Source organism: Pavona decussata, unplaced genomic scaffold, assembly GCF_977016875.1.
Source record: "Pavona decussata unplaced genomic scaffold, jaPavDecu1.1 SCAFFOLD_348, whole genome shotgun sequence".
Taxonomy (NCBI): Eukaryota; Metazoa; Cnidaria; class Anthozoa; order Scleractinia; family Agariciidae; genus Pavona; species Pavona decussata.
Window position 1 is genome coordinate 524233 of NW_028145732.1, and position 7645 is coordinate 531877.

The 7645-nt window shown below is 41.9% G+C and overlaps 1 pseudogene; it reads left to right on the plus strand.

Moving 5' to 3' along the window:
* The first annotated feature begins 481 nt into the window (after window positions 1-481).
* Window positions 482-1723, plus strand: LOC146453162 (uncharacterized; annotated as a pseudogene).
* Window positions 1724-7645: the final 5922 nt, after the last annotated feature.

Genomic DNA, 7645 nt, shown 5'->3' on the forward strand with positions numbered 1-7645 from the left:
GATTGGATCCCAACTGTGCACCTTGGTCACGAGAAAAAATCAATCGACGAAACAGCAAAATCACAAGCTAATCTGGAGCGTAGTGCCAGAATCAAGGAGCGCAGAAAACGTAAAGCCGAAAGAGAAGAAAAGGAAAAAGTGAAAGTTATGAAACTGGAGGAGGCTAGCGAGCCAGTTGAAGCGTTAATTGATGACATCGAAGATGTTACAGCTGATATGAGAGAGTTAAAATTAAAACATGTTGCCACAAATACAGACGAATCTGCCTGTCTAGCTGGTCGGCAGGGGGCGCCAGGACAAGTTTATGATGAAGAGTATTTTTGTAATGACGATGACAAGGTCAAATTTTACACTGGATTGCCTTCATACGAGATTTTGATAAAAACATTTTCCTTTATTGCTCCTCACGCAACTAGGCAATTCTCCCGTGCTCGCTTAAGCAAGTTTCAAGAATTTATTATGGTCCTTATGAAATTAAGGCTAAACGTACCTCACCAGGATCTCGCCTATCGGTTTGGTGTATCTCGATTTGTTGTTTCAAGAGTCTTCAATTCATGGATCGAGGTAATGGATATTCGCTTGTCTCCTTTGATAGTGTGGCCTGAGCGCAAAGACCTTCAGAAAACCATGCCGAAATGTTTCATAGATGCATTTGGTCTAAAAACAACTGTGATTATCGACTGTTTTGAGATTTTCATTGACAGGCCTACCAATTTGCTGGCAAGGGCACAAACATTTTCTAATTATAAGCACCACAACACCGTTAAGGTGCTCATTGGCATTACCCCCCAAGGATCAATTTCATTTGTCAGTAAAGCATGGGGTGGTAGGGCATCAGATAAGTTTGTAACTGAAAACTCTGGTTTCCTTACAAACTTGTTGCCTGGAGACTTAGTTCTTGCAGACAGAGGGTTCACTGTCCATGAAAAGCATATGGTACTACCAGGCAAGCTTAAATATCCCTGCTTTTACCAAAGGGAAAAGTCAGTTAGATCCAATCGATGTGGAGAAGACAAGAAAAATTGCAAACGCACGAATACACGTGGAAAGGGTGATTGGAGTTTTGAGTCAAAAATACACTATTTTGCAAAGTACATTACCTACAGATTACCTCACATGCAGGAAAAAAGAAGAGAAGGAAACCCCTTTGATTGATAGAATCATCAGGGTATGTTCTGCATTAGTGAATCTGTGCCCTCCAATCATACCATTTGACTAAAACTCACTCTTTGTAAGTGAACTAAACATGGCTTTGCATTTCAATTTGGTACACTTATTGAAAAAATAATTGATAATGCTCATAATTCTAGGGTCATAACATTAATGCAATGCTATAATGTCCTGATTGACATTGTCCCTTATTTTATCAGATATCAGAAATATTGCTGTAAGGTATTTTAAACATCTTCTAATTTCAACAAACTTAGATTCATGTTGAAAATTTTAAAACTCTCAAGATCACTGTAAACATTGCCACGTTTGACATAAGAGTCAAACTCTTTCGCATCAATGCAGTAGGGACACTTAACCTCACCCAACCCAAGGCCACAACAGTCATGGGAACAAATGAAATCGGGAGTGGCATGCAAAAATGGGTAATCTTTGTTTATGAATGTACCACACTTGACTGCTTTAAAGTTGTTATGTTTTGCCTTCATCTGCTTTTCATATTCAGCGATTGCCACTGTTGCCAACTCTTCATGTTTGCAGCCATGCCTTGTAGCTGCAGAAGGGAAGTTCAACACGTCGGGATAACAAATTGTTCTGATAAGGCCCGGTTCAGACGCCGAACTTTTCATGAGCCGAACCTAATACCTTGAATTAAGCACATGAAAAGTTCGGCGTCTGAATCAGTTGAGAACGGCTGTTTCAATTTGGAACGGCCCAGCCGTTCTTCCCGCCTGGCTCAGCCGGGAATTTCGGCTTTGGAACAGCTTTGATTCAGACGCCGAACTTTTCATGAGCCGAACCTAATGCATAAATTATTATAACGTATTTCAAATAAAAGAATAAAAAAAAAAAAAAAAAAACGCTGACATCTCGATTAGTTTTGCTTCAAGTAAATTAAGTTCGGCTAATTAAGTTCGGCGTCTGAATCAAAAGGCGGGATTTTCGTGATTTGGGCCGACCTTAATTTGAATTAAGTTCGGCTCATGAAAAGTTCGGCGTCTGAACTGGGCCTAAGAGATTGTGATGGCTGTGCAGGATCAGTGTGACATGCTGCATGCCATTGAGATGCACCAATTCGTCTAGCCCTGTGATGATAGAAAGCACTGCTTTTTGCTTGGTTTATGGTTTCTTTCTCAATCATTTCTATTCGCTCATTTGTGAGGCTTATTTCAACTTTGTAGCACTGTTCTAGTAGCTCAGTATAATTAAGGTTTATGTATTTCTCATCACATAAATCTCGGATAGATGGTATCCCTCTCGTTTTGAAATAAATTCATCTGCATATGTTCCTACTAAACTTAGACAAACAGGTTTGACTTTGCATTCATTGAGAGAACTGTACAACTGTTCAAGTTCATCCTTAGTTGGTTGCTGCACTGACCCCTGTACTGTAGGTGATTCTTTTATCCCTGTAGAGGATTGATTACTGTTATCATTCTTGCCGCACAAACTAAGATCGTTTAAAGACTTCTCCAGGCTGCCTTCAGTTTTCTTGCTGAGGAAAAGTTGATGTCATTAACTCTCGCGTAATCAGCCTTTTCAACATAACTTGGCAAAATCCAGCCACACTTAACCTGCGTACACGCTAACCTTCCGTTTTGTCTGGTGACAACTTCAAGATAGAATAGTACACTTGCTATATGTAAGCAACACTCACCCAGGCCAGCCATACACCCTGCACAATGTGCTGACATCACAGTACCTTATTCGTTTGTTATAATCCACAATTGCACTAGTGGTTCATTCAGTCTCTGCGAATGTCTTACTTTGGCCAACACCACAAACCTCTTGTTAATCATACATCCAAGGACACTGGAAATGAAGCCACTAACCATCTGGTTGTAAGCTTGAAGGCTTCTGTAAGCTTTAAATTGTGCGTTGGAATAAATCTAGTATCGAGCACAAGATACGAAAGTAAGTTTTAAATCCATGGATTCAACTGGTGGAAGGCACTTCTCGCTCAACGTTTTAGCTGGGATGAGAAGCGGATCTATACCAATCTCAGAAATTTTATCGAGATACCTATATTTTACCTTGCCTTCAAGATTTTCGCTATAATTTGAGAGCATCACAGGCTCACTCCCTGTTGTTTCAGTCGCCATTTTGATTACGTAAGTCCTCCAACATGGCCGCCAGTAATTTTGTGACGTCATCCGCACACACACTATTTGTTGCTGCTTTTCACCTAAGGGACCGATCGTTTATTACGTCCTAGCGGGGGGGGGGGGGGGGTGGTTTTCTAAAAAATCGAGTGTATGAAAATTTTACCCCCCCCCCCAAAAAAAAAAAAATCTTTCAAACAAAAGTTTAACCCCCACTGCAATGACAGTTTGAAAATTTCTATGGTTGGCCTGGTGGTTGAATTGTTGAGAAGTAGACTGTTCACAGTCCCCCTATTTTCCGTCGGATTCTCGAGACCGGTACGCTTCGATGGAGCTGCCGCCATCTTGGTTTGTAAAAGCGAGCGCGATCTGGGGAGAGTGTCTAAAGTAGTTTAGACACTCTCCCCAGATCGTGCTCGCTTTTACAAACCAAGATGGCGGCGATTCCATCGAAGCGTACCGATACCGATACCTTCCAGTATGCAGATTTGTGTACGCTACTCAAAATGGCCTTGAAACTAATGCCTATTTTCATTAAAATAAAAGTGTTTCTGGTATGTGATTTTCTCTAAATTAAATCTCATATCTCGAAAGACGAAGAAAAGAACTTTATTTGTTCCAAGTTTCAAGCTCAGTCTGATTCAAACTCTTTCCCGCTCAAGGAAGATCGAATATGCATGCGATACTTGCGGCTCGCAATTCACGTCACGAATTATGAGATCAGAACCGATTCACAAACACTTGACATCTGGAGCCCGTGAATCTTTCCAAACATCACATATTGGTCCCTAAAACCAATCAGACTGACTGAAGACAGCCATTCAATGTTTTCCGATCCCAGATTTCTTTCCTATTCTGCTCTAAAATAATATATTTAGTCCGGTCAATTAGCCTACGAAACATGTGCAACAAATTTGCATACCATTTCGATGTCGCAGGAAAAAGTAGTGCAAATCAAACTTTACAGCTCCTTTATCTTCTTAAATGAAGCAGTCGATCAGTAAAATGGAGAAAAACGTGTGACTTTGTTCCTGTCGTGTTGTTTTGAGTGTTCGCTTTCAGCAGCGACGGCTCAAATCATAAGCCAATGTGACACTGAACATTCACTTCGCTGACGTGGGTAACGCGCACCGGCACGTGATCCTGGCCAGGCATTTCGGTATCGGATCCTGCGCGTAGAGAGCGCTTTTAGAAACTGAAAACATTGAAAAGTTCTGCTTGTGGGCCAAGCTACGACTACGTACCCTGATGATGAAAACTTTGTCAAGCTAGAAGACTGTACAAGAGATGCGAGAGCCCGTCTTGCCAGCTTTGTATTATTTTATTTTTTTTTTGGCGGAAAAAAATTCAAGTATTAGTGTCATTTCGTTTTTTAACTTACAGTTATGCAGACCCTGGAACGTCGATTTTTTCACGAAAAAAAAAGACATCCATAACAACCATCCTCACAATTAAAAATATGAAATCTGTATATTTGAGTAGTGAATTCCCCACCAACCCGACCTCCCCCTCCCCCTAGCGTCAATAATATTGCGGTTATTGTTTACTTTCCTAGACCGTTTTCTCGCTGCTCCTGCCAGTTTTTTTCAACTCCGTGAAAAAAAATAATAACATGAAATCTGAAATTGGAAAATTAATAGGCGAAATACGGCCCTCACCCGCTCGTGCTAGTAATAGGGTAGATACGGCCCTCACCCGCTTGCGCTAGTAATAAGTTAGTTTTCGTGGCCTTCACCAGACAGACCAAGGCTGGCAAGATTCCTATCCTCTCGGAAATTGAAAGAAACTGGCAGGAACAACGAGAAAACCGGTTTAGGAAAGTAAACAATAACCACAATTGACGCTTATCGCCAGGGGGGATGTGGATGGGGGAGGTCGGGTTGGTCGGTGGGGAATTCACTACTCTGATACCCTTAAAGTAACAAATTTTATATTTTTAATTGTGGGGATGGTGGTTATGGATATATATATTTTTTTTTTCCCAAAAAAATCGACGTTCCAGGATCTGCATTACTGTAAGTCAAAAAACCAAAAACTGACACTAATACTTGAACGTCGATTTTTTTTTGTGGAAAAAACTAAAGCTGGAAAGGTGGGCTCTCAGATCTCTTGTACAGTCCTTAAGCTTGACGAGGCCATCATCACCAGAGTAGTCGTAGCCCACAAGCAGTACTTTTCTAAAAGCGCCCTGAACGCGTAAGTGCCTGGCCAGGATCACGTGCGCGTTACCGGCATCAGCGAAGTGAATATCGAGTTACAGTTGTTTTGTCACACTGGCTTATTGATTCGGAGCCGTCGCTGCTAAAAACGAAGGATCACTAACCGTTTCCGGGAAACCCACCTACGTTCACTCGATTCCAATTCCACTCGTTCTCAATTCCTTTCGTTTTACACTGCACACAATTTAAAATCGTCACTCTATTTTACGATCGAGTAAATCGTCACTCGATTTTACGATCGAGTGAATTGAGACTCCAGCAAAAGGAAAAAGTCCATTGAAGAAAACTGTTATTTAAACTATTTTACAAGAATCACAAATAAATTAAATATTATTGACTTTATACTAATGTCTTTATACAAAGACTACGAAAGGGGCCTCGGGAGATCAAGCCACAGCCAAACCCCTCCCACCCGGCTAAAAACACATTTCAAATGTGTAAACTATAAAAAGAAAACGGCAGAGACCCCAGGAGACCAAACCACAGCCAAGCCTCTCCCGCCTTAAAAACACCAAATCAATTAAACATATAAAAAAAAAAAACAGGAGAGACCCTGGGAGGCCAAGCCTCAGCCAAGCCTCTCCCGCCTTAAAAACACCAAATCAATTAACCATATAAAAAAAAAAACGGGAGAGACCCCGGGAGGCCAAGCCACAGCCAAGCCTCTCCCGCCTTAAAAACACCAAATCAATTAACCATATAAAAAAAAAAACGGGAGAGACCCCGGGAGGCCAAGCCACAGCCAAGCCTCTCCCGCCTTAAAAACACCAAATCAATTAAACATATAAAAAAAAAAAACAGGAGAGACCCTGGGAGGCCAAGCCTCAGCCAAGCCTCTCCCGCCTTAAAAACACCAAATCAATTAACCATATAAAAAAAAAAACGGGAGAGACCCCGGGAGGCCAAGCCACAGCCAAGCCTCTCCCGCCTTAAAAACACCAAATCAATTAACCATATAAAAAAAAAAACGGGAGAAACCCCGGGAGGCCAAGGCACAGCCAAGCCTCTCCCGCCTTAAGAACACCAAATCAATTAACCATATACAAAGAGGACGGGGAAAGAACCCGGGAGGCCAAGGCACAGCCAAGCCTCTCCCGCATTATGGACACCAATCAATTAATTTTATAAAAAAAGAATACGAGAGAGACCCCGGGAGACCAAGCCACAGCCAAGCCTCTCCCGCATTAAAGACACCAATCAATTATTTTTATAAAAAAGGAAGACGGGAGAGACCCCGGGAGACCAAGCCACAGCCAAGCCTCTCCCGCATTAAAAAAACCAATCAATTATTTTTATAAAAAAGAAGACGAGAGAGACCCCGGGAGACCAAGCCACAGCCAAGCTTCTCCAGCATTAAAGACACCAATCAATTATTTTTATAAAAAAGAAGACGAGAGAGACCCCGGGAGACCAAGCCACAGCCAAGCCTCTCCCGCCTTAAAAACACAAGTCAATTATTTTTATAAAAAAGGAAGACGGCAGAGACCACGGGAGACCAAGCCACAGCCAAGCCTCTCCCGCATTAAAGACACCAATCAATTATTTTTATAAAAAAGGAAGACGGGAGAGACCCCGGGAGACCAAGCCACAGCCAAACCTCTCCCGCATTAAAGACACCAATCAAATATTTTTATAACAAAGAAGACGAGAGAGACCCCGGGAGACCAAGCCACAGCCAAGCCTCTCCCGCATTACAGACACCAATCAAATATTTTTATAAAAAAAACGACGAGAGAGACCCCGGGAGACCAAGCCACAGCCAAGCCTTTCCCGCATTAAAGACGCCAATCAAATATTTTTATTAAAGAGAAGACGAGAGAGACCCCAGGAGCTCAAGCCACAGCCAAGCCTTTCCCGCGTTAAAGACACCAATCAATTCTTTTTATAAAAAAAAAGACGAGAGAGACTCCGAGAGACCAAGCCACAGCCAAACCTCTCCCGCATTAAAGACACCAATCAATTATTTTTCTAAAAAGGAAGACGAGAGAGACCCCGGAAGACCAAGCCACAACCAAGCTTCTCCCGCATTAAAGACACCAATCAAATATTTTTATTAAAAAGAAGACGAGAGAGACCCCAGGACACCAAGCCACAGCCAAGCCTCTCCCGCATTAAAGACACCAATCACATATTTTTATAAAAAAGAAGACGAGA